Genomic DNA, 26,907 nt, shown 5'->3' on the forward strand with positions numbered 1-26,907 from the left:
TTCTCCGCTGGGTTTGATAATTCATTGCAATGGCCACACAGAGTTCACAGACCATACTCACGGTTATGGGGTTTATTGGGGAAGTGCCAGCTTGTAATTCAGAAGCCGGGATGACTCAGTATACACCGCTTCAATCTGAACACCCTCTTCTCTGCTGTGCCTGCAGGTCTCTCGGGCTGGCCCAGCCTCCACCCTGCTCAGGCAAGTGTTACAAAGCTCTTTAGCTTGGCTGACAAGTGCCCGGAGGTGCCCCACTCCCAGCAAGCCTCCTGCCCGAAGGCGCTCAGCTTTCTTGCTATGTGGGCTGGGAAGCCCAATGTGCCACCTCCTGCCAGTTAACAACGGGTAGGGGAAAAGAGCCACAACAATGTCCCAGAGTTACAAAAGGGGTCTGCCACCAAACAATAAACCAAAAATCCAAATCCACTGCCGCTGAGTGGATTCCAACTCATGTCAACCCTACAGGATGGAGAACTGCCCAATAGGCCTTCCCAAGCTGTGATGTTTACGGAAGCAGACTGCCACAACTTTCTCCTGTGGAGCAGCTGGTGGGTTTGATCCATCAACCTTTTGGTTAGCAGCCGAGCACTTAACCACCGCTCCACCATAGCTCCTCATCAAATAACAGTTTAGCGTAATTAGTAAAGAATGTCTGCCTCAAGCATTATATTCTTTCAAAGAATTATCTATCCATAACCAAATCGACAACAGCAATTCAGAAAGGTTAGATGAGAAGCTTAGGGGGCAGCGGGTTTGTGTTAATGGGGGAGGAATAACCTGGAAAGGGACAGCGAGGATAGTTGTACTCCCGGAAGAACGGAATCGAGGTCACTGAATTGTATGTGTAGAAACTGTTGAATTGGTGTATGCTTTGCTGTGTATATTTTCCCCAAATAAATTGTTTTTAAAAATAAAGAAAAATCACATTCCTTTACAAAAAAAGGAGGTTCAGGCCTTAGAACCAATCCCTCTCACCGCCCCCAACTCCGCTAAGGGGTACCTGCAGTCAGAATCAACCAGAGGGAATTCGAGCAGCCCTCTGCCTTCTGGGCAGTCTCCGGGGCACTAGGGAATGCCAGCCTGCCCCTCGACTTCCAGAGACCTTGCTGGGGTTCCACAAAGCCCCCAAAGTGCTGCCTCATGCTCCCGACGGGCATGATGACGCACAGATCCTGCAGGTGCCAAGCCCAGAGAAGGCGCCAGGCCCCTCTGCAAAGCCAAGCTCAGGAGATAGGCCAAAACATATTCAGCCCATAAACTAGTGTCCCTCTCTTGCCAGAAGGGAGAAGTTTTGTGACACCAGACTGCGGTTAGAAATGAAAGTTACAGCCTTCCCATCTAACGACGGTATGAAGAACTTTCCTTCTTAATGAACCCAGAGCTCCCGGGAATTAGGTCTGTGCCATGACTATGTGACAGGCCAAGCTGTAGTCCTCATCTTTTTTATAGGTGATCAAGTGAAACACCACCACAAATCACCCTTGATGCCCCCAATGGCATGATCCTGGGAAAGCCTGCCACGGTTCCTGAAGCTAAACACATAGAAATCATCAACTCTTCCCCTCCTAGGAGGGAGGGGACCCTGAAGAGCGCCCAATAGAAACACCTCCTGGGTTCTAGGACTTACATGCTGTGGTTTCTGAATCTGGCATGAAGGTCGGCACCCTAAAACCGAGGTGCACACTCAATGATTGAACGCTTCCTTTTCACACACCTCCCCTTCCCCCTTCCCTTCCCCCCCCCCAACAAGCACACACATACACTCCCGCAAAAGCTCACAATGCAGAGCTCATCAGGATTGGGACACTGAGGTATCACTTCCCATCAAAAGGGGCACCGGCTGATAAAACCGGTCTTAAAACTCACCAAGTTTTATACAACAGGCTTAGAAACTCTCCCCTAGGTAACTCCATTTTGAGGTCCTTTTCTGAGTAGCGATTATATATCCATCCAAAAATGAATATAATTAGAAGTGGTAGTGCAATGGTTAAGCCCTCAGCTGCTAACCCGAGGGCTGGTGGTTCAAACCCACCCAGCAGCTGTGTGGCAGAAAGGCCTGGCAATCTGCTCCCATAGATCACAGCCAAGAAATAGGGCAGTTCTACTCTGTCACCTGGGGCCGCTATGAGTCAGAATGGACTCAACATAGATTTTAAATATACAGAAACAATATATACCTGCCAAGAAGAAACCAACATGTACTGAAAGATACACGTATCAAGATGTTCACTCCAGTGTTGTTTTTAATTTCAAAGTAACTGGAAACTGCCTGTTAATAAGGACTTGTTACATAAATGGGGCACCTACCCACAGAAGTTTGACATTAAGAGCGAGGACACTTATCTGTATTTATTGACCTACAAAGATGTCAACAAAACTTTAGGTAAGAAGCTGTTTTAAAGAGCACAGTATGCATTTGACAAATATGCACTGAAGAGTTACTATAGGCCAGGTACACACACAGTGACCAAAACAAGGCCCCCATTCAATCATCCTGTTTTTGTTCGGATAAGGGTTTACATTTGCATAAGGTAAAATCAGACCCAAGCTATGATACTTTTAGTCGCCTCATCGGCATGCAGAAGTTGAACGATGAATAAGAAAGACCAAGGAAGAATCGATGCCTTTGAATTATGGTGTTGGCAAAGAATATTGAATACACCGTGAACTGCCAGAAGAACGAACAAATCTGTCTTGGATGAAGTACGGCAAGAGTGCTCCCCTGGAAGAGAGGATGGCGACACTTCGTCTCATTTGGACATGTTATCAGGAGGTCCTGGAGAAGGACATCATGCTTGGTAAAGTAGAGGGTCAGCGAAAAAGAAGAAGACCCTCAATGAGATGGATTGACATGGTGGCTGCAACAATGGGCTCAAGCATAACAACCACTGTGAGGATGGCACAGTACCCAGCAGTGTTTCGTTCTGTCGTACACAGTGTTGCTACAAGTTGGAACTGACTCGACAGAACTTAACAACAACATCTGAAAGACTTAGACTAAAGTATACACAGTGTGGTTATCACGGAGGGTAGACTTTTCACTCACATGAATTTTTTTCTCCTTCTGTACTTTCTTTTGTTTCTAAAATGAATGTGTAGTACCTCGAACAAAATTTTTTTTTTAATTATTTGCATTTTCTAAGGTTTATCAAGTGTTTGGCTGCTAATCAAAAGTTCAAATCCACCAGCCACTCCTTGGAAACCCTATGGGGCAGTTCTACTCTGTCCTATAGGGTCACTATGAGTCGGAGTCGGCTTGATGGCAGTGGGTTTGGTTTTTAACGGGTTAAGTAGAAACAGTTTTGTTTTTTTTAAAAAGAACAAAGAAAAATTAAGAGAAAGAATTTTCAAAACAATTCATATACTTACCATATGGAACACAAGACGCAACCCTGCTTACAGGTAGTCAGGCCGGTTAAGTTTTTCTTACAGTCTAAGGCCCAGAGATCTCCAGCAACTTGCTGCTGGTCCCTTAGGCTACCGGCCAGAGCCACAACCAGATCCCAGGTCTGGGGACAGAGCACAACCCTTGTCTTTACTGTACACATCTCCCTCCCCCTCCCAGGAACCTGCAGGGCTGGGGAACCTGGCACCCTGGAACTTGGGGAATGAGGCAAAGTCACGCACGAATGGGTCCCAATCCCATTCAGACCTGGATGCATCAGACCACTTACAGCACACCTGCTAGCTCCTTAAAGGTCAGGCTGAATACCTAGACAACCAGACAGGCCTGCTCAAGTCAGAGGGTGGGCCGTCAGGAAAATCTCCATTCACTCAGTGTGTAAGCATAAACCACAGTGCTCGAAGGCTGCCACACAGGTGAGCTCAAACGCCAACTCAGGGGGAAAGCGACGCAGTGAACGGTCAGAGCTAACAACATGCTCAACATTTTATGTGCACTTTCTTACTTAAATCTGCCGACCGCAGGTGGTAAGTACTACTATCACCATTTTACAGACAAGAAAGCTGAGCCGCACAGAAGTCCAACAATTTGCTCAAGGTCAAAACAGGAAGTAAAACAGAAGCCAACAATTTCCGGTGTTGGATTCTGGGGCTCCCCTGCTCCTAACCACTGGGCTGTCACCCGGAATGAGACTGGTCCCAACAAAGGGTTACGGAGATGCCACCGAAAAAAGGGACTTCTCATATCCCAGGCTGTGAAAACACTTTCTGCCTCCTCCCTCTATTTTCCAGCAAGGGCTGGGGTACAAACAGCAACAGGTTAAAAGAACGTGATAGATGGTCAGTCACGTAGTTCTTGGTGAGGATTTTCCTGGAATCACACAGGATGACTTCCAGTTGTGCAAATCTGGCTGTCTCCTTTGATCAACTCAAAGAGAGGAAACTGAGACATTTACAGGAAACTCCAGCAGTGCCCGGGGATGCCTGACACAGAGGGGAGCCCGGTAAACACTGGTAGAGCCTGACCCACAGAAATACCCCTGTGTTAAAAAGCGCAACGGAATATTTCAGTGTCTGTATGTCCCCAAATAGTAACACAGCTCTGAGGTAAATTGTTGTTAGCTGCTGTGAGTCATCCCCCACCCATCCCCTGACTCCCCGTAGACCATGCAAAACAGAATGAAAAGCTGCCTAGTCCTGGGCCATCCCCAGGACCAGCTGCAGATTGGAATGTCGTGATCCATAGGGTTTTCACCGGCTGATTTCTGGATGGAGATCCCTGGCCTTTCTTCCTAGCTTTAGTCTGGAAGCTCCACTGAAACCTGTTTGACATCATCCCTTGCCATCAAGTCGATTCTAACTCACAGTAACCCTCTAGGACAGAGCAGAGCTGCCCCATGGGGTTTCCAAGGCCGAAATCTTTACTGAAGCAGATTGCCACATCTTTCTCCCATGGAGCAGCTGGTGGGTTTGAACCACCGACCTTTTAGTTGGCAGCTGAGTGCTTAACCACTGCACCATCAGAGCTCCTTGTTCAGCATCGTAGCAACACGCATGCCTCCACGGACAAAGAGCCAGCTGCACATGAGATGCACTGACTGGGAATCGAACCAGGGCCTCTGGCCTGGAAGGCAGGAATTCTATCACTGAACCACCACTGTCCCCCCAACTAATAACACATGAACGAATATCCAATTATCTGAAACCTGAATTTCTCAAAGACTCTTAAAATATTTTAAGATGACATATAAGTGAGGAACCTGACAAATCCCATGCACCGCCCCCCCACATATAAGTGAGGAACCTGACAAATCCCATGCCCCCCCACATCCTGGAGAAAATGAGCTCCCGGCGGCAGTTTTCTCCCTTCCCCGAGGACTGACAGCCCCCTGCCCGTTTTTCAGCTTAATTAAGCCGCACGTCCCAATTACAGAGCTGGGATGGCTCCTTCACCAACAGCGCCCCTGGATTCTGTCCTGGTGAACACATACTGCCCCCTAATTGACCAGTTCTGAAAATCAGAGGTGGCTGCAATAAAACACAGGCAAAAAGATGTGCACTAAGTAAACGCCTAGGAATCTGTTTTTGATGACCGATCTGTTCTGTGTTAAGGAGGTGACATCACCCAGAGGCAGGACACTCCGATATGAAACCCCTCCCAACCAAGAACCATGGAGATGCTGCTGAAAAAAGAAACTGAAATGTGACCAAAACTTGAAATGTTTGACTTCCTTGTCCAACACTATAAAAGTAAGATATTCAATGGCTGCTGATCAATACAATTAACAGGAATAGGGCTTTCCTCTTGAGAATATCGTAAATGCTGATTTCTGAAGCCACAAGGGGAAAAAAAATCACAATATCTGAATGGTTCACCTTATTCCAGTCAGGGATATTGCTAGCTGACTTCAAGTCAGCTGACTCTGTGCACAACGGGTTGGAACCATTGTGATCCACAGGGTTTTCACTGGCTGATTTTCAGAAAGAGATTGCCAGGCCTTTCTTCCTAATCTAGCTTAGTCAAGCTCTTACTGAAACCTGCTAAGCATCACGGCAACATGCAAGCCTCTGCTGACGGACAGGTGATGGCTGCGCATGAGGCGCATTAGCCGGGAATTGAACCCAGGTCTCTCGCATGGAAGGTGAGAAGTCTACCACTGAACCACACTGCCCCCCACTCCCCAGGACAGAGAAAGCAGTGAAATCAGACAGCAGCAGTAAACAACTACTATATTTTCACTACTACCACTACCCTTCACACCATTTACTGAGTTCATGCTAGGTGCCAGGCCCTGGATCCAGCCCTTCACATCAGTTGTTCATATGTATCAGATCAGTTCCAATTGCTATTCTCACGTCTGAACACAGTGCCTTTATTTTCCATTTATGCATGGGACGCACACAAATGTTTGATATCAATTTCAATCAAAACTATGATTCTTGGGCCAATTTTTACACTTTAAAACGTACATGCATTTGCAAGGAGCTCTGGTGGTGTAGTGGTTAAGTGCTTGGCTGCTAACTGAAAGGTCAGCGGTTCGAACCTATCAGCCGCCCTGAGGCAGAAAGATGTGGCATTCAGCTTCCGTAAAGGTTACAGCCTTGGAAGCCCTACTAGACAGTTCTCTGTCCTACAGAGTCGCTATGAGTCAGAACTGACTGGACTCCACGGCAGTGGGTGACATGCATCCGTAATAAGTTCCATGTAGCTTTCAGTATCCTAAAGCTATTAAAAATTCATATCCTTTTTAAAAATGGCCACAGGTGTAAAACAGATAAATAAAGGTGAGGTAAGCCTAGCGGAATTAAAAATTAAATTGCATAGAACTACTGGGATCGTCTCATCAGCCTTCAGAGTAAGCTCATTACTATTCATCGGCCAGAATTCTTAAAATGACTGCAGTCCTGTGTGGTAAGTTTTAAACCGTTCAGTGGTCTAAAGAAGAGAATCTCAGAGCTGCAGCTCTATGGTTTTATGGCCAAGTTAGCACCCTTGCCGTTGTACCGTGGCCAGCCCTTCTCCTCTGCCAGTTCTCTCATTCCTGGGGCCTGATGTCCACTGAGGAGCCCCTGGGCATCAAGCGTCCAGAGACGGACAGGGCGCTGCCCTGCCCCCAGCAGCGCCCTGCTTAGCAAGGCCACAGACAGGGAAGGAAGTGGGAATCTCTATGCCTGAGGAGGACTCTTGGTGCAGCAGGCAGGCAGGGGGCAGCTCCCGCCCTCGGGAGTCAGGTAAACGTTCCCCAAAGGACGGAGCCTCAACTGGGTCTTACGGACAAACGAGTCCCCAGCCAGCCCTCCACAAAAGCTAGTGAAAAAATGGCTGATGTGCACCCAAAGAGGTATTTGGGGAAGTTCTTTTAACCAGTTTTGGAGTTCCTGGTGGCACAGTGGTTAAGCCCTTAGCTGTTAACCTAAAGGTGGGTGGTTCAAAACCACCAACCACTCTGTGGGAGAAAGATGTGGCCGTCTGCTTACATAAAGATTGCAGCTTAGGAAATTCTAGGGGACAGTTCTACTCTGTCCTAGAGGATTGCTATGAGTTGGAATTGACTCAACGGCAACGGATTTGGTTCGGGTGGTACAAACGGTTAACGTGCTCAGATACCAATTGAAAGGTTGGTGGTTGGAGTCCACCCAGAGGCTCCTCGGACAAAAGGCCTGGTGATCTACTTCCAAAAAGTCAGCTAATGAAAACCCTATAAAGAACAGCTCTAGTCTGGCACACATGGGGTTGCCAATATCGAATCAACACAACAGCAAAGGAGTTTTTTTTTTTTTTTTTTTTTTCCCCAACTGGTTAAAATGTACCCTTTTCCCTCATAACACCCATGTCTACTCGCCAACTCACGGGACCAACATCAATCCCTGCTGCTCCCGTCCTGTCTGCTGCCCAGCAGGTCCCTGGGCCCCCAGAATCCCAACCTCAGGTCACTCTTACTGGGATATCCTCAAACGACAGTCCCACTTTTGCATCACTTGTATTCTGCTGGTTGGCTTACACTCCACGCTGTCTATGTCTTCTGGAAGTTTCCCACTACAGCAATCACACAGCTCATACCAGGCCAAGTCCAGTTGTCTCCCTCCTCCAGTTCTATCGCTCTGGTGGTGCCCAGAGTCATCCTGTTGCCAGCAGACTCTCCGACCCCTTCCTCCACACCCCCAGCTCTCTCCTCCCCAGCTTCCGGGACACACACAGTGCATGGGCTCCCACCTCCGGTCCCCTCTTCACTGGTTCCCCCTCAGGCCTCCTCCCCATCTTCGTGGGGTAACCCAGAAGCATGGTCTGGGGCCCCTGCTTTTTGTGCTCGAGTCTCCACTGACCTCCTCCACGCTCCCGGCTAAGTCTAGGGAAATGGACCTCGAGTCTGCCCTTTTCTCGGGCCGGCAGGGCCGAACTGCACTTTCGTGACCCTGAGAGAGGGCACTTCCTTAAATTGTGCACCCCAGGGCCTCCTCTGCCTCTCCTGGTCCCCACACTGCTGACCGGGCTGGCTCTAAAGTAAAACGAGACTTCCTTCCCACTTCCTAATTGCCTCCAAAGAAAGAGCTCATGTTTTCAAATAATTTTATTGCTAATTATGATGGAGAAAAACAACCAGCTTATGTGTGCAACCAAGGTCAAGGACTCTCAGGAAGTCCTCACCCCTGGTCCTTGAGCCATTGAGTCTGACTCCTTCACCGACTCCCTGGCCGCTCCTCCAGGTGCCCGTTCTCTGCTTAACACCGGCTTATCAAACCCGAAGAGCAAGCGTTCTTTCTTCATCCGGACCCCTTCTGCCATCAAGACGCTTCTCCTTACTGGGCCAGCAGAAGCAACCGAGGCAAAACAAGATATATTGGCCATCATCCCAGGAGACCTGGGTGTCCCTGCCTCCCCCAGGAACCCAGCACTTCCTCACGTACTCAGAACCTTCTACCCCACATGGGAAAGTTCCAGCTCCTCAAGCGTAAATACAGGGTCTGCCATGCTCGGCCATAAACTACCTCTCCAACTGTCTTCTCACACGGATGCCCTGTGTCAGCAGTGGTCAAATCTCGACAACACACGAGAATCACCTAGAGAGTGGTTAATGCATGCTTGACTGCTAAGGAAAAGTTGGAGGTTTGAGTCCACCCAGAGGTGCCTCGGAAGAAGGGCCTGGAGACCTACTTCCAAAAAATCAGCCCTATGGAGTCCAGTTCTACTTTGACACACATGGGGTCTCCATGAGTAAGAGTTGACTGGTTGGCAATGAGTTGGTTGGTTAAAAAAAAAAAAAAAAAAGTTGCCACCTAGTGGAATAGAATTGCTCCATAGGGTTTTCTTAGGTGTAATCTTTATTGGAGCAGTTCACCAGGCCTTTTTTCTTCAGACCTGTTGGGTAGATTGGAACTGTCAGTCTTTATATTAGCAGTCAATCAGAACACGAATATGCCACCCAGGGACACCGGTTGGTTAGTAAGGGGCTTTTAAAACCTGCAGCTGTCTGGTCCCACCCCCACAGCTTCGGATTCCACAGAGAGGAGGGGCTGGGAAGATTCCCTTGCCAACAGAGCCTGAGCAGAAGCTGGGTATCTATCTCACACAGTAGGTAAGGGGGTGGGGTATGTGGACTCAGGGCAAGGAAAGGTGTGCAGGAGGCAGCTATGACTGGCTCCTGCTGGTTGTTAAATATTTGGGAATACGGCCAGCTTGAAATCAGCCACGGTGGGAGCTTTTACACCATGGCCACTGGCAAATGCTACAACCAAAACCAAAAAGAAACCAAACCAGTTGCTGGTGAGCCAATTTCGACTCATGGCGACCTCATGTGTATCAGAGTAGAACTGCTCCATAGGGTTTTCAATGGCTGTGACCGTTTAGAAGTTGATTGCCAGGCCTTTCTTCTGGGGTGCCTCTGGGCAGACACGACCTACCAACTTTTCACACTCAGGCAAGGCTCTTTGTTTTTTTCTCCCTCAGAGAGCCTGCTTATTACACCACTGGCTTGGGGACCCCCTATCTCTCTGGCTGGCTGCAACAGGGTTTTTTTTTTATCTCTGGGAAACTAGAAAAGGAACCATTTGTATTCCTTTAGGCCTGCAGACTTTAACCAGCTTCCATGTTCTTAGGAACCAGCTGGGTTTCCCCTCTAGTAAAGACTGGGGAGGAAAGGGGAAGGGGAAAGGATAATAAGAATTCACAGCCATGAAGTCCTCTCAAAGAAAGTATTCTTTTCAATCTGTTCAGAAGGGTTGGGCTAACACGCATCAGCAAGGAGGTTCCCCTGAGATAAGCTTTTACTGAGCAGATAAGAATAATCTCATTAGTATGTCATTTATTTGATTGTAAAGAGAAAGACGGTATCCTTATTTTACATTTACTTAACAGCCTTCCTATAATCTTAATCTTCATTTAGCAACCTCGTCTGCCCAGAATACCCTCTTTTCATGGTACAAGGGCAAACGTGATACTGGATCCTGTAGGAGTTATTCCAACTTCAATTCACTAGTCTCCAAAGAATGAAGCTTTCCCTGCAGATGAGACCAGCACATTGCTTCAGGAACAAAGGTGCAAATCGGCTGCCTTTCATTTAAGCTAAGAAGGCTTCACCGGTTTTGAAGATTTCATCACCCCCAGAGTACAAGCTATTTTCTAATTGTGTAAGGGAGGCAGGCACTCTGCTATTTTCATGCCTGTTACCAAAATGTGTGACCCAGAGCCCCTGGTGTCTTTATCTTCAGTACACTGGGAGGTCTGATGAAGAACTCGGGTTCAAATCCCAGTCCAAGCACTTGAATCATTGGGCAGAAGAATTACATTCTTGTTGCTTCCCTGCAAAATGGAATCCTAGTTTTTGTGAAGATTCTATGAGGTGTGCACACAGGACCTGGATTACAGTAAGCCCTCAAGCGATACCAATTTCCACCCTTTAAAACACCCCAATTTTCTATTTAAATGTGAGTGAACTCGGCGAAACATTCTACACCCTCGAATCATCCATGTGGGTTAAGAAGGCATCAATTACCCTGGTCGGTAGAGGCTGTGATGTACTTACTATGTGGGATATCACCCTTCCCCCTTAAAGCACACCGTATTGTCGTCGTCAGCTGCTGTCAAATCAGCCCCCCACCCAGGTGACCCCATGCACAGAGGAACGAAACACTGCCCGGTCCTGAGCCATCCCCACGATCGGTTTCGGATCAGATCATTGTGATCCACAGGATTTTCACTGGCTGATTTTCAGAACTAGGTCGCCAGGCCTTTCTTCCTAGTCTTAGCCTGCAGCTCCGCTGAAACCTGTTCAGCATCCTAGCAACACACAAGCCTCCACTGACAGACAGGTGGTGACTGCGCGTGAAGTGCACTGGGTGGGAATCAAACCCAGGTTTCCTGTATGGGAGGTGAGAATTCTACCACTGACAACCACTGCCCCCTTAAAACACTTTACACACCTTCTATTTCTAAAATACACCCTGCGTGCCCTTGCCTTCTAAAGACCAAATATTGAAGATGACACCTTTTCCTCTAAGACAGCTGGACAGCTGACATCAGGTGCCATATTATGTAACACACGGATGCCCTCGGGCCACCCAGGAGCTGGCAAAGGCACTCTGGGAGATGCTGAATAAGTAGCTGGATTGTTCACTGGAAGTCTAGGGCTTGATGAATGTTTTTTCTGTCACTGACCCATAAGGGATGGTCTATGGGGTGAATAGCTGGGGGCCAGGGTGACCCAGCTTGCTGGGAACTAAGCACAAACCCCCGAGGGCCTGGTCTCCTCTCCCTGGGAAAGGCCTTCCCGTGGCTGTGAGGTCCACTCAGCCACTGGGGACCTTCTCCCAACTCCTGGTTGTCAGACAGTGACCTCGGGACGAAGGCGTCCCGGTACCCATCTCCAGGGATGTGGAAAGGTTCCAGGGGTCTCTGTGGAACGTGAAAAAAACAAAATTCACCTGGCCGGCCCCAGGCCCACTCACTAAACAGCAGCTATTTGATGTAAGCACAGCTGGAACCTAAACAGAGAGGTGGGGAAATCTGTCCAGGGCCAGGATGGAAGTAGTCAAGGGCCGAGCTCAGCACCCCTGAACCTTGCTTGGGTCAAGGGTTCCTCTAAGAAGCTGCTGGAAGCTGCCCACCTTCTGCCCGGGAGGAGCCAGCACTTCCCGCTGGACTTCAGGGGAGCCTAGGGTTTTAACGTCTCAAATCCCAGGACTTATACCTGGGAGCGGCCTCCTAGGACAGAAGCCCACTTGTCATTAGCAAATCTTAGTTTCAGACTAGAAATCAACATTAGAATAAAACACTAAATCTCTCCAACAGCTCAGAGGGAAACAACGTGGGTAACCAGAAATCAATTCAGCAAACAGTCAAGGAGAAAATCCAGGAAGGCGCCCCTTCCTCCCCTCTTGCAGAAAACTTAAAAGCATATTAACAGATAACACAGAGGGTTAAGGACACTCTGTAGGCAACTTATCCAGCCCACCTTCCAGGTCTTTCTCTCCAGAGCAGGAGTGGAAACAAATGCCCCTCTCTGAGCTGTGATCAGCTACTAGACTTTGATCGGATCGATGTATTGGCGGGAGCAACAATTAAACAATGAAAGCATCAAGTGAGGAACTGGAGCCCAGGAGACCTGTTACAGAAAGCTGATCTTCCAGCCTGGTTTCTCTGCAGGAGACACAAAAGGCAGGCTGGGAGGCAGCTCTTCTTACTTGGGCTTTCAGTAGCTAAAATTAACTGGGGCTTTTGGTTGCTATTACTGGTTTTGAAAGGACACCAGCGGGTGGTACAGGAGTCTTGGGACAACAGGAAATACAAAAATTAAAGCTTGCAGAAGCTTCTCAGGACACCGTCCCCAGGCCTCCACGCTGGTCATTGTTCATCTGGTAAACAAGCCAGCCATAAAACAAATCCCTTGGAAGCCAGGTCTGTCCACTTCCCGAGCCTCTCTCCCAGAACTAACTGTTCCCTCTGATAAGCACAGCCTCAGCATTCCACTAACTTCAGGCAGTGTGCCACTGGGGGCCTGCCTGAGTATCACACCAATACCCCTTTACTGTTAGAAAACCCTGTTCTACACCATCCCACGCACAAGCCATTCGAGGTTGCTGGGTCTCCTCCAGGCTCTGCCACTTTCTGAGTGATGTACCCTTGGCCAGACTACACTGACCAGGGACCCAGGAATGTTCTGGTCCAGGCGCCATCAGCCATTCCTGGAGTCTTGTTCTTGGTCAGGATGGCCAGGTAGGAGAGAGGCTCTTTTATGGGATGATGACAGCAATGTGGACCAGCAAAATGGTCCCTGGCACGTAAAGTACAGCCGCTGGCCCATCCAAAGATGTCAGATGCTTTACAAACCACTCATTAATTTTTGTGGTGGCCTGAGGAACAGAGTCAGAACCACTGCCTTCATTTTTATAAGGCAAGGAATCAAAACCACAGGGCAGGTTCAGAGGCACCGGGCCTGGGCCAAAGTTCTCGGGCCCAGGGGTGGGATGGAGACTCTACGTGGGGAGGTAGCCAGGCCCATCAACCCAAACTTTGGTCCTTAGGGTCCATCATGTTTAGAAGGTGGGGAACGCTGCATAGTGGGGTTACTCTGGTTTAAGGATCAACGGCTGGCTGCCTGACAAGGCTGCGCTGTAGTTTTAATGATTAAACTTGCAAGACTGTGGTCCTGATTTTGTAAAAATGTTAAGGGCTACTAGGAATGTGGGCTCAGGGATGGTTTCAGCTTTGCTGTGTACATTTCTCTTTATGTCCACGTTTGCTTCCATGAGTATATTGCATTTGTAATCAGAACTAAAGTTAAGCAAACTTTCTCACTGATAAAGCACACAGTAGCAGTTCGCTGCACTAACTTACAAAGAATAAAACCAAAACAAAACCCTTTGCGTCGAGTTGATTCCGACCCATAGTGACCCTATAGGCCATAGTAGAAATGCCCCACACGGTTTCCAATGAGCGCCTGGTGGATCTGAACTGTGACCTTCTGGTTAGCACCCATAGCTCTTAACCACTACACCACCAATCTAAACTTGAGTTTCCTTTATAAATCTCTTTTCCCTCTTGGGCTCCACAACTCTTGCCGGCGCTCAAAGAGCCCGGCCCAGCCTGCAACCGCGGCATCTCGGGGCGCCCATCACCAGGGGCAAGGGCATGCGCGGGCCTGTCCCCCCGGCTGCAGAGCCAGCCCCGGGCCAAGAGCCGCGAGGACTCCAAGGCTGGTATCCTAACAGACCACTAGACCGCACTGAGGCGCGGGTTTACCCGTCAACATCACCTACGGAACAACCTGCCTCTATCCCAGCCCTTCCCCACCCGAGGCCGCCGCGCTCTCCCCTCGCGGCTGCTTGGTCACTGGACGGCCAAGCCAGAAACCAGAGTTTTGATTTTCATCCTAAAACAAAGGTTCTCCGAAGAACTTGAAATGTGCATTGTCACCAACAAGTTTAATCCAGGACCGCGTGTCCTTCCCTCCTTCCCAAGCTGCGCTAGGAGGGCGCCCCAGCTCCTCCAAGCGCCCCAGCCGCCCCCACGATCCCGTGAGCCGAACGCGCGCCCCGATTCGCTCCCCGAGGCCCGCCCGGCCGGCTAGGGGGCCGTCCCCGCAGGGCTACCAGCCCGGGAGAAGAAACGCGGCGATGGGGCGGGGACCGGCCGGGCGCACGCGGGAGCTCCGAGCGCGGCTCAGCGCCGGGGACCCCCGCCTGCCCGCCACTCGGGGAGACCCGCGCAAGGCGGGGCGGCGAGGGGAGCGCGGGGCTGCCCCGGGGCCCCGAACTCAGGCAGCGGGGAAATGGGCGCCCACAGGGTGTGCAAGCCCCAAGCCCGAGCGAGGCCAGGCGAGGCCAGGCGCGGCTGGAGGGTCCGCAGGGATCGCCCGCGCCCGGCCGAGGGCCCGCGGAGCGCGCGGGGCGCCCGAGTCCGCCCCGACCGCCGGCTCCGGGTCGCCTACCTGGCTGCATGGCTCCCCGCGGCTCCGGCTGTGCTCGCTGCCCGGCGCTCGGCCCGGTGGGGGCGCGCGGCTCCGCGGGAAGCACGGCGGCCGCGGCGAGGGGCCGAGACCGCCCAGATGCCCGGAGCGCTCGGCCCCCGCCTCCGCGGCAGAGTGTGGTCCCCGGGGCGGGGCGGGGCCGGGGCGGGGCCGGGGGCGGTCCCCGGGGGAGGGGCGGGGCCAATGAAGGGGTGGTCCCCCGCGCCGGGCGGAGCCGAGAGCGGGGGTGGGGCCGGGGTGGTCCCCGGGGCGGGGTGGTCCCCGGGGCGGGGCGGAGGGCGGGCTTTCTGGGGGCCCGGCCCCTGGGGAGGAGAGGTCTTAGCTCCGGGGCGGGGTGGGAGGTGGTCCCCGGAGCAGGGCCGAGGGCGGAGGGTGGGGCCGATGGGGGGGGGACGGTCCCCATGCCGGGCGGGGCCGAGGGCCTGGGAGCGAGGTGGTGGCGGCCGGGACCGGGGCGCGGGGGGCGGGGGGGCAGGGCGCCGCGAGTCTCGGAACCCCGCGACGCTCCCGCCTCCTTGTCTCCCCCTGTCGCGGTCTTCATTCTCTTCCTCCTCCTCCTTCTCCCGACGCCAGCCAGGGACTCGGGGTCCGAGCAGCCGGACGGCCCCCGAATCGTGCTCCCCGGTTACCAAGCGGTTCTGGCCGCGCTCCTTGCTCCTCGCGCCCTATCCTGCCCGCGCCGTCTCGGGGAGCCCCTGGGAGGAACAGCAAGAGCGCAGGGCGAGGGCGCGGCGGGTAGCGCGCAGTGCTGGGACTCCTGCCTACAACCCCTTCATCCAGGACCTACTGTAGGGAAGGCAGCGTTGAGGGGCTGTGGGGCAAATGCAGAAAAAGGCATTCTCATTATTAATTACAAAGGAAGGCGAGCTTCCTGTAAGCCGACGACGAAATGAACACTTCGCGTCAATAACCAGAGCTCTGCTCTGACTTCGCCTGGCCGTGCCCCACCCTGTCTCCGCGCCTGGAGCCTGCCTGGCACGCAGCAGGCCCTCAATAGAGGCTCAGTGAATGAACGGACCCCTTCCTTGTGGCAAGAACTTTCCAAGGACTGACACATTTAATCATCAACAAATACCACCACTTGGCTACTCTTACCAGTCCATTCTACAGATGAGCAAACCGAGGCGGGGAGGGATTGAGTGCCACAACGTGAAAGTGGTGGAACCAGAACCGAAGCCGAAGCTGGCTGGGCTCTAACGACCGTGCGCACTGCTTGTGCCCACTCCTGTGGCGTTGAACCCTGGAGAAAGCACGGGTCTAGAGGGAAGTGGGAGACTTCTCTTGTTCCGGGTACAGAGCTAGACACACCTGGGTCAGCCCTCACAGTTACCCCGTGACATGGCTGTGATCATGATTCCCATTTTACGAGTAACTTTAGGCCGTCCGTACTGTATCCATGCTCGCGTGCGGCTGTCAGAGTCTAGATTCAAACCCAGGATTTCCAGAGTCCTAAGCCCTCGCCTCCCCGCGTCGGGGTTTGGAGTCCCCCTTTTACCTAAGGAATCTGGTTTTCAATCTCTTGCTTTGTAGACAATTGAATTCCTGAAAATGGATACAATTTCCTAAAATGTCTGCAGCGGTGAAAGCGGCCAATCATACTGAAGGGGCAGCTGGAGGAGAGCCCCTAGGGGGCGCTGTGGTTAAGCAGACTCTGGAACCAACCTGCTTGTGCTGAAATCCCTGGCAAGCTATTTCGCCTCTCTGTGACTCAGTTTCCTAATCTATATAATCCTCATGTAACAGTTGTGCAAATTAAATAAGTATAAAAATTAAATAGCATGCAAAGTGCTCAGCAGAGTGCCAGCACATGGTGAGCCCTAAGTACGGTTCAGCTACTATTATTACCGTTATTCCAAACGACTAACACCTATACTATGTAAAAAATGCCCATAAAGCATTGAAAAAGACAGCCCAGCAGAAAATGGACAAAAGATGTGAAAAGACCGTTCCCAGAAGGACTACAAAAGGCTCAAAGCATAAACAGCTCCTCAGTCACACTAATGAGGAAAGAGGATAGAACACAAAGAAGAAATCAAATAAGAAAACCAAAGGCCGGTCCAGGAAAAGCTCAGTTCACAGACCAGTGAGGGAAGAAGAGACATTAAATTACAAAGAACAAAGCGCTGTGGAAATGCAAGATACCACATGAATAAATGAAGCAGCCGCAGGCAGCCGCCTCCTGGTGTCTACAGGGTCCACAGTTGAATGGACAGGTCATGCAAGGGGAATCCTTCAACCAGCCTGCACCCTAAGGGAGGCCTTTAAGGAGGTCAGAGAACATAAAGAGAGTGGCAAAAAAGGCAAGGAAATGTTACTGTTGTTGTTAGGTGCCGTTGAGTTCATTTAGACTCTCAGTGACTCCATATGACAGAGTAGAACTGCCCCATACGGTTTCCTAGGCTGTGATCTTTACAGGAGCATGTTCCCAGGTCTTCTTTCCCAAGGAGTCTCTGGTGGGTTCCAACCACCAGCCTTTTGACTAGCAATCAAGCGCTTAACTGTCGCGTCACAACAGCTCAGTCCTATGTCACGCTGCTATGCCTTGGGGAGACATCATCACATATTGAGGTGCAAGTCACCTGAGAACTATCTTTGCCTTTTGTGTCCTGGAAGCCAAGGAGGTCTCAGCGTGTGCTTCCTGTTGAGTTTATGCTTTCTCGTTCCACCGGTTTTTATTATTTGCCTTTCTAAAATTTTCTAAGACAAAAGGAAATAAAACCACAAGCTATTTATAACGTTCATGATATTCAATTATTCAATAAGCATTTCCAGTGGAAACACAGCAAAATCAATACCTTGATTTTTTTTTTTAAGTACAAAAATAAAACAAGTTTGTTTTGTTGTTGTTAGGTGTCATCGAGTTGGCTCTGACTCATAGTGACCCTATGTACAATAAAAGGAAACACTGCCCAGTCCTGCACCACCCTCACAATCCTTGCTGTGTTCCAGACCACTGTTGCAGCCACTGTGTCAGTCCATCTCGTCTGGGTTCTTTCTCTTTTTCCCTGATCTACCTTCCCAAGCACCATGTCCTTTTCTAGGGATTAGTACCTCTCCTTCCTGATAACATGTCCAAAGTGTGTGAGACAAAGTCTCACCATCCTTGCTTCTAAGAAACATTCTGGCTATACTTCTTCCAAGACAGATTTGTTCATTCTTCTGGCAGTCCATGGTATATTCAATATTCTTCACCAGCACCATAATTCAAAGGCATCAACTCTTCTTCAGTCTTCTTTATTCATTGTCCAGCTTTCACATGTACATGAAGTGATTGAAAACACCGTGGCTTGGGTCAGGCGCACCTTAGTCCTCAAAGAGACATCTTTGCTGTTTTTTGCACCAGATTTGCCCAGTGCAATACCTAGTTTGATTTCTTGACTGCTGCTTCCATGGGCATTGATTGTGGATCCAAGTAAAATGAAATCCTTGACAACTTCATTTTTTTCTCTATTTGTCATGATGTTGCTTATTGGTCCATTTGTGAGGATTTTTGTTTTCTTTATGTTGAGGTGTAATCCATCCTGAAGGCTCTGGTCTTTGATCTTCATCAGTAAGTGCTTCAAGTCCTCTTCACTTTCAGCAAGCAAGGTTGTGTCATCTGCATATCGCAGGTTGTTAATGAGTCTTCGCCAATCCTGATGCCCTGTTCTTCTTCATATAGTCCAGCTTCTGAGATTATTTGTCCAGTGTACAGATTGAATAAGTATGGTGAAATGACATGACCCTAACACACACCTTTCCTAATTTTAAACCATGCAGTATCCTCTTATTGTGTTCTAATGACTGCCTCTTAGTCTAAGTACAGGTTTTGCATGAGCACAATTAAGTGTTCTGGAATTCCAATTCTTCGCAATATCATCCATAATTTGCTGCAAGCCACCCAGTCGAGTGTCTTTGCATAGTCAATAAAACACAAGTAAACATTTTTCTGGTATTCTCTGCTTTCAGCCAGGACCCATCTGACACCAGCAATGGTATCCCTTGTTTCATGTCCTCTTCTGAATCTGGCTTGAATTCCTGGCAGTTCCCTGTCAATGTATTGCTGCAACCATTTTTGAATGATCTTCAACAGAATTTTACTTGTGTGTGATATTAATGATATTTTTCAATAACCTCCACATTCCGTAGGATCACATTTCTTTGGAATAGGCATGAATATGAATCTCTTTTAGTTGGTTGGCCAGGTAACTGTCTTCCAAATTTCTTGGCATAGACGAATGAGCACCTCCAGTAGGGCATCCGTTCGTTGAAGCTTCCCAGTTGATATTCCATCAGCTCCTTGAGTATTGTTTTCCAGCAACGCCTTCAGTGCAGCTTAGACCTCTTCCTTCAATAGCACCAGTTGTTGTTGATCATATGTTACCTCCTGAAATGGCTGAACATCGACCAATTCTTTTCAGTAAAGTGACTCTGTGTATGCCTTCCATCTGCTTTTGGTGTTTCCTGCATCATTCAATATTTTCCCTGTATTGTTGTTGTTTTTAGGTGCTGTCAAATGATTCTGACTCATAGCGACCATGTAGGACAGAGTAGAATTGCCCTGTAGGGTTTCCAAGGAGCAGCTGGTAGATTAACCACTACACAACCAGGGCTCCTCATTTTACCTATAGAATTCTCCAAAATGGCAACTCGAGGCTTGAATTTTTTTTCTTTGGTTCTTTCAGCTTGAGAAATGCTGAGTGTATTCTTCCATTATGGTTTCATCAGTCAGAACAAGGCCAGGGGCCAACTGTGGAACAGACTAGCAATTGCTCATATGCAAGTCCAAGTTGAAGCTGAAGAAAACTAAAACAACTCTGCAAGAGCCAAAATATGACCTTGAGTATATCCCATTTGGATTTGGAGACCAACTCAGAACAGATTTGACGCATCGAACACAAATGACAGAAGGCCAGATGAGTTGTGGAATGACATCAAGGACATCCTACATGAAGAAAGCAAAACGTCATTAAAAAGACAGGAAAGAAAGAAAAGACCAAAATGGATGTCAGAAGAGACTCTGAAACTTGCTTTTGAACATAGAGTGGCTACAGGGAATGGAAGAAATGATGAAAAGAAAGAGCTGAACAGAAGATTTCAAAGGGTGACTGGAGAAGACAAAGTAAAGTATTATAATGAAGTGTGCAAAGTTTATTTTAGAGGGTTGAAATGATTTGAGAAGTGTGTAGAGTAAGAAGTATTGATCCCCACTTTGCATCTTCCCCTAAGAGTCCATGAACAGTGCATTGTATTTCCAATCGGAAGCTTCGTCTATGCATGTACATACATTTTTAGAGTGTGAGTCTGTGTATAGAGAGAGACAGAGAAAGCCTTGGTGGCATAGTGGTTAAGAGCTCAGCTGCTAACCAAATGGTTGGCAGTTTGAATCCACCAGCTGCTCCTTGGTAGCCCTATGGGGCAGTTCTACTTTGTCCTATAGGGTTGCCGTGAGTTGGAATTGGCTCAGCAGCAATGGGTTTCAAACTGCTGACCTTTTGGTTAGCAGCCGAGCTCTTATATATATATGTGTGTGTGTGTGTGTTGTTGTTATTGTTGTTAGATGTCACTGAGTCAGGCTCCAATTCCTGACGACACTGTGCACAACAGAACAAAACACTGACTGGTCCTACACCATCCCCATAATCTCCTGTGGATCAGACTGTCGTGATCCATAGGGTTTTCATTGGATAGTTTTCAGAAATAGACCACCAGGCCTTTGTTCCTACTCTGTCTTGGTTTGGAAGCTCTGCTGAAACCTGTTCGGCATCATAGCAACACACAAACCTCTCCTGACAGATGGGTGGTGGCTGCACATGAAATGCATTGGTCGGGAATTGAACCTGGGTCTCCTGCTTGGGAGGCAAGAAGTCTACCACTGAATGTATATGTGTGTACGTTGTGTATGTGTGTATTTACACATAACGGTGGTGAAAAATTACGTATTCAACTGTGAGCCCACCCAGCACCACCTCTGGAGAGAGCCCTGGTGATGTGCTTCGGAAAGGTCACAGCCTTTTGGAAACTCTGTGAAGCCGTTTTACTCTTCACACGTAGGGTCACCATGAGCCACAATCCACTCGATGGCAACCACCAACAACATATATACATACACAAATATATAAAGAGACAGAAGGACCACAGAGGGGGTGAACTCTGAGTCAGGCTGCCTGAGGCTGATGGCAGCCTCGCCACTTCATGGCTGGGTAAGGTGAGGCCGGCCACACTGTGCCTGTCTCGTCTTAAATGGCTACGATGGCTGCAAGCGTTCAATGCAACAGTGCGTGCAGGTTGCTTCGCATAGTGCTCAGCCCAGCACACTTCATTTTATAATTATAAGCTATTATCATTAGTATTTATGCACACACCTACAAGCTATTCTCTGGTTTACATAAAACCGAAGAGAACAACCCTAGCTTTTAAGTAAACTGTATGTAAAGCCAAACTGTTGCCGTCGAGTCAGTTCTGTCTGACTCGTAGCCATCCTACAGGACATAGCAGAACTGCTCCATAGGGTTTCCAAGGAACGGGTGGTGGATTCAAACTGCCAACTTTTAGGTTAACAGCCGAATGCTTAACCACTGGGCCACCAGGGTTATAAAATATACATAGATATATCTTTTCCAAGCCACTATAGATATCAAGAGGCTGAACACATTGCTTTGAGGGAAAAGGATTGACTAGATGCCCAAGAAAGTGAATTTCAGACTTCCTAGAAGGATCCCGTTCGGTGGGTGCTCAGTGCCCGGTAAAAACGCCATTTAGCCAGTTGCCCGTGTCTGAGAGAGTCAGGTACATGGAGAAGGTGGTGAAGGCAAGTCGGGTAGGTTGGGAGGACCAGGATGGCACCTCTATTATTAAAACCAGCAACAGTACAACCCACGCCAACCCTACCACCAAAGAGATTCATGCTACAGACTTTCAAAACTCTCCCCGAAATAGCAGCTCAGACAAGAATGACTCCAAGTGATATATACTGGCCCAAACTCTACAAAAGCACTCTAATCTGTTCTAACATTCCGGCTACCTGTAAAACACATTCACATTAGGAAAGAACTATTCAGAAATCATGCGTGGGCGCAACAGAAAAGTATCTCTCTAGCACAAGAGTGTTCTCAGTAATGAAATAAAAACAATATACATACATATTGGTGAAGTAAAATCAGTAATGATCAAAATATCCTTCTCAAAGGGAAAATGGAATAAAAGTATACAAAACACAACTAAAGGAGTTACAAAGAAAGGCTGATGGAATAGGGTATCTTTGAAATGGAGCCTGTAACAACAGTAATGGAATCATCAGTGTGGCTGGAATGTTGGAATTTCACATTTCTTGTCTCTGATTCCAAGGGTGGAGAGGGGACAGTTATCAAAGATCTAGCTGAAGAATACTCTCCATCGGTTTAGGATGAGGGAGAAGGTGCTCCTTGCATGATTTGCAAGCCTAAAAAATGGCACTAATTTGTGTGAGAAATGTTTATCGAACAGCTAGTATGTGCCAGGTGATCTCTGGGTGGTGCAATGGTTTGTATTTCACTAAACTCAAAACCAACTCCATTGCTGTCAAGTCAATTTTGTCTGATAGCGACCGTGTAGGACAGAGTAAAACTGCCCCATGGGGTTTCCGAGGCTATAAATCTTTACAAAACAGGCTGCCACATCTTTGTCTGTGGAACAGCTGGTAGGTTCGAACCATCAACCTTTCGGTTAGCAGTTGAGGGTTTAGCCACTGAACCATCCACTAATAACCTAAAAATTAGCGGTTTGAACCCACACACCACAGCTGCAGAAGAAAAGGCCTGGTGATCTGCTTCTTTAAAGATTACAGCCAGAGAAACCTGATGGAGCTTAGCTCTGCTCAGACACACATGGATTTGCCATGAGTGGAATTTGGTTTCTGGTGTGGTGTGCCAGACCCTGGGCTTGGTCCTGAGAGATAAGGCCAAGCAAGAGAGGTGTAGCTCTGTCCTTATGATCTGAGGTCCCAGTGGTGGAGACACACAGGTCTGCAGTGGTGACACGTGTTCCCAAGACTAGCACAAGGGCTGAGAAAGAGGACGGCAAGGGGAGACCTGCTTTAGGAAGGATGGCAAGAGAAGGCCCTCGTGGAGGTGACACTAGACCCCAAGTGGAAGGAGTAGGGAACAGCATAACAGGCAGAGACAACAGCGTCTTAGTCATCCAGTGCTGCTGTAACAGAAATGCCACAAGTGGGGGGTCTAACAAACAGAAATTGATTTTCTCACAGTTTAGAAGACTAGAAGTGTGAATTCAGGGCACCAGCTATAGGGGAAGGCTCTCTCTCCCTGTCAGCTCTGCAGGAAGACCCTTATCTCTCCTGAGCTTCTGCTCCTGGGTGATTTTCAGTGTCGCTTGACATCTCTCTTCCCCCATCTCTGCTCCATTTGCTTGTTTAATCTCTTTTATATCTCAAAAGAGGTTGACTCAAGATACACCCTACACCGTGAGCCCTGGTGGCACAGTGGTTTAGAGTGTGGTTGCTAACAAAAAGGTCAGTAGTTCGAATCCTTCAGCAGCTCTTTGGAAACCATATGGGGCAGTTCTACTCCGTCCTATAGGATCACTAGGAGTTGGAATGACTCGAAGGCAATGGGTACAGGTACACCCTACACTAATCCTACCTCCTTAACATGACAAAGACAACCTATTCCCAAATGGGATTGTAACCACTGGCATAGAGGTTAGGATTTACTACACATAGTTCTGGGGGACACAATTCAATCCATAACGAACAGCATGCACAAGGACCTTGCGGCTGGAAAGAGCTTTGTCCTCTTAACCAAAAAAACCCAAATCTGCTGCTGTCGAGTCAATTCTGACTCAAGCGACCCTATAAGACAAAGTAGAACTGCCCTATGTGGTTTCCAAGGAACAGGTGGTAGATTTGAACTGCCGACCTTTTGGTTAGCAGCCATAGCTCTGAACCACTACACCATCAGGGTTTCCATTAAGAAGTGAAATGTCACCAGCAAGGTTGGAGAGGAAAGAGTCAGGTGGAGAATGGAAGGAGGTGAAGACAGAGAAATTTGCACATGCTGGCCCCCAAAATCCAGTGACAGAGTAGAGGAAGGGGAATCATGGAGCGTCCAGGAGAAAGGAATTACCAAGCATCCAGGGAAGAGGAATCATGGAGTGACCAGAGGAAGAGGAATTGCCGAGGGTCCAGGGGACGGGAATTGCCGAGCATCCAGGAGAGGGGGAATTGCCAAGTGTCTAAGGGAAGATGAATCATGGAGCATCCAGAGGAAGGAGTGTCCAGGGGAAGGGGAATCACCGAATGTCCAAAGGTTACCCCCTCCCAGCCACTTTCCCAGCAGATCAGAGAAAGCTGCTTTGCCAAGAACCCAGTAAATCATTAGCTATAAGGAAGAGAGTCTCTGTTTCAGTCAGAAAATGCTGGGTGGCATGTTTGCATTCTGGCTCTGTCCTTTCACCTCTGAAGTGTGTTGTCACTGGCCTTCTCCATCCTGCTGGTTGTCCTTAATAAATTCATACGCACAGAGCTGTAACTAGGGCATCCTGGAAGCACAGTACTGACTGTCCCAGGCAGAAGCCAGAAGGGATGCAGAGACAAAGGAGTCAGCTGAAAGGAGCTCTGTGGCTTTAAGAAAACTTCTCGTGGTAAAATGATGAGAAAGTCCTGGTCCCTTCCTTGCTGGCTCCTACTTCACTCAGGAAAAGGCTGGTGATCTTTGATCCAAGGGTGAGCAGCAATGATGACAATGGCAATTGTCGGTGACATTGGGGGAGGTGACGGTTTCGTGATTAGGAAATGGCACAGGTGGCAGAAATGTCTGCCTGGTGGTCTGAGTTTGATCCAAACTTGTTCTTCTTGTTTGCATATGGAGTTCCTGCATGGCCTGGGCCAAGTTGCTTTACTTCTTTAAAAAAAAAAAAAAAAAAAAAAATCAATCATTACTAGTCAAGTCAATGTGAGTTTAAATTTGGTTTAAATGTGGGTGTAAACTGGAGTTAGAATTTCCAGAGCCTGTGAAAACAGTCAAAATGCTGCCGTAGGGAGAGTTAATTCTCTCTGGCGGTGCCATCGCCGTAAAATACGTTGTTTGCCCACTTTCTGTTCAATGGTCAGTTAGGAAAGAACTTTGGAATATTTTTAAGTATGTTATTGTTGTGGGAAGAGAAACTTTGGGAACCTTTAGAATTAGGGTGTCTGATGCATTGAAAGAGGAAATCGTTATATATCAGAAATTATTATTTGTAAGAGTTGGAATCAACTCGAGGGCACTGGGTTTTTTGGTTAAGAAGAGAAGGAACTCCAGAGAACCACAGGAATAATATCTTATTACTGTATTTTTACACATATAACGTGTGCCTTCTATGTTTCTTTGCCTACCACACTCTTCTTCCTTCCTCCCAAGAGGTATTTTCGTAAGCACTCCCCTGCCAACTTTTTTTTTACGTGTTGCTGTAAAAAAATTAGCATAACATGCTTACTAAAGCAGCTTGCAGAGGGAGGGCATGGTTAAACAAACGTAGAAGGCGCACATTATGTGAGTAATGTGAGTAAAAATATGGTAGTCCAAAAACCACCGTGTCTTACTTAATGCCCAAAAAACACTGGTAAAAATTTCAATTTATATATAACATGAATGGGCAGCATTCAAGTCTTTACCTGACGACAAAGCAGTATAGTGAACACAGATTACTGAGCTGAACCCGTAAGAGTGTTCTGTTTTTTGTTCTGGTTTCTACTAGTGGAATAGGATTTTCTGTGTATAAGTTATTGGAAAGTGCCTAAAAATAATGTGCCTATAAGTGTTGTTGGCAGGTTGTGTAGAGTTGGTTTTGACTCATAACAACCCCATGTGACCGAGTAGAATTGCCCCATAGGGTTTTCTATGCTGTGATCTTTACGGGAATAGATACCCAGGTCTTTCTCCCATTGAGCCACTGGGCGGGTTTGAACCACCCATCTTTTGGTTAGCAGCTGAATGCTTAACCATTGCGTCACTAGGGCTCCTGCCTACAAAATACTGTTGGTGCGTGCCTTCGAGTCAATTCCAGCTTATAATAGCCCTACCAGGACCTTGGTGCCTAAATAGTGCCTGTTATGTGCTAGGCATTGCTTCCGGTACTGGAGAAGGGAAGTGGGCAAGGACAAACTCCATGCTCTTAGGAAATTAAAATCAGGCAGGAGAGACTGGAATAACCGAATAAAAAAATCTGGGTTCGTCATCTTTCTTTCTCCTTTCCCCAAACAAGACAATCTCCTTGCAAAGGAAGATCAGGAGTCCTCCAAGGGAAGGAAGAGTGTTTCAGGAGAGGCTGATTATTGTACCAGAGATGGCCTGGCCCATAATTAAACCCCGAGCCCAGGGCGGGGCTGGACCGGCCTGGGGGAGTGTGACAGATGAAGGGGGATTCTTCTTTCTGGCTGATTTTTCATGCCCATTGTATTTCCAAGAGGATTTCAACAGCTTACAATAAATAATGCATAGGCCATAAAGCCATTAAAGAGAAAATAAATGTTTAAGAGCTTGCAGTATGAATTAAAGATGGAAGGAGAAAATGAATTTTTATCCCAAAGAAACTTGGCTGAGGAGTTGTTATCTGTCAGTTTGTTGTACCCTGGTGGCTTGGTCGTTGCTGTGAGGCTGGAAGCTATGTCACCGATATGCAAATATCAGCAGGGTCACCCGTGGTGGACAGGTTTCAGCTGAGCTTCCAGACTAGGTCAGACCAAGGAGAAGAACCCAGCAGTCTACTTCTGAAAAGAATTAGCAAGTAAAAACTTTATGGTTGAGGAGAGTTCCTCAGTTGAGCACGGAATTTACCTCTGAGCAACCTGGCAGCCAAAGAAAAGGAAAAACACTGCAAGTTACGTGTGCATTATCATTTTTTCTGCAGAGGCAAATTTTTTCTTGTAGCTCACATGCCAAGCCTGAGCACAGGAGCTGCCTTCCAGTGTTCCCAATGTTTCTCAAAACACAAAGAAAAGAAACCTAAGTCCACACAGGAAAATTAAAGAGGAGTGAAGTCCTTGGGCCAGAAAACTTAAACAATTTCTGTTAGCAGAATATAACAC

At 48.4% G+C, this 26,907-nt stretch overlaps 1 protein-coding gene across 1 annotated transcript in view; it reads right to left on the reverse strand.

Annotated features, from left to right (window-relative positions):
- The window catches only part of SH3BP4 (SH3 domain binding protein 4), a 122,743-nt gene extending 107,839 nt beyond the window's left edge, over positions 1–14,904 (reverse strand). Inside the window, exon 1 of the mRNA XM_064286510.1 lies at positions 14,826–14,904. The gene's annotated coding sequence lies outside the window, so the exon portion shown is untranslated. The remainder of the gene's footprint in view (positions 1–14,825) is intronic.
- Positions 14,905–26,907: the final 12,003 nt, after the last annotated feature.

This window comes from Loxodonta africana, chromosome 6, assembly GCF_030014295.1.
Source record: "Loxodonta africana isolate mLoxAfr1 chromosome 6, mLoxAfr1.hap2, whole genome shotgun sequence".
Taxonomy (NCBI): Eukaryota; Metazoa; Chordata; class Mammalia; order Proboscidea; family Elephantidae; genus Loxodonta; species Loxodonta africana.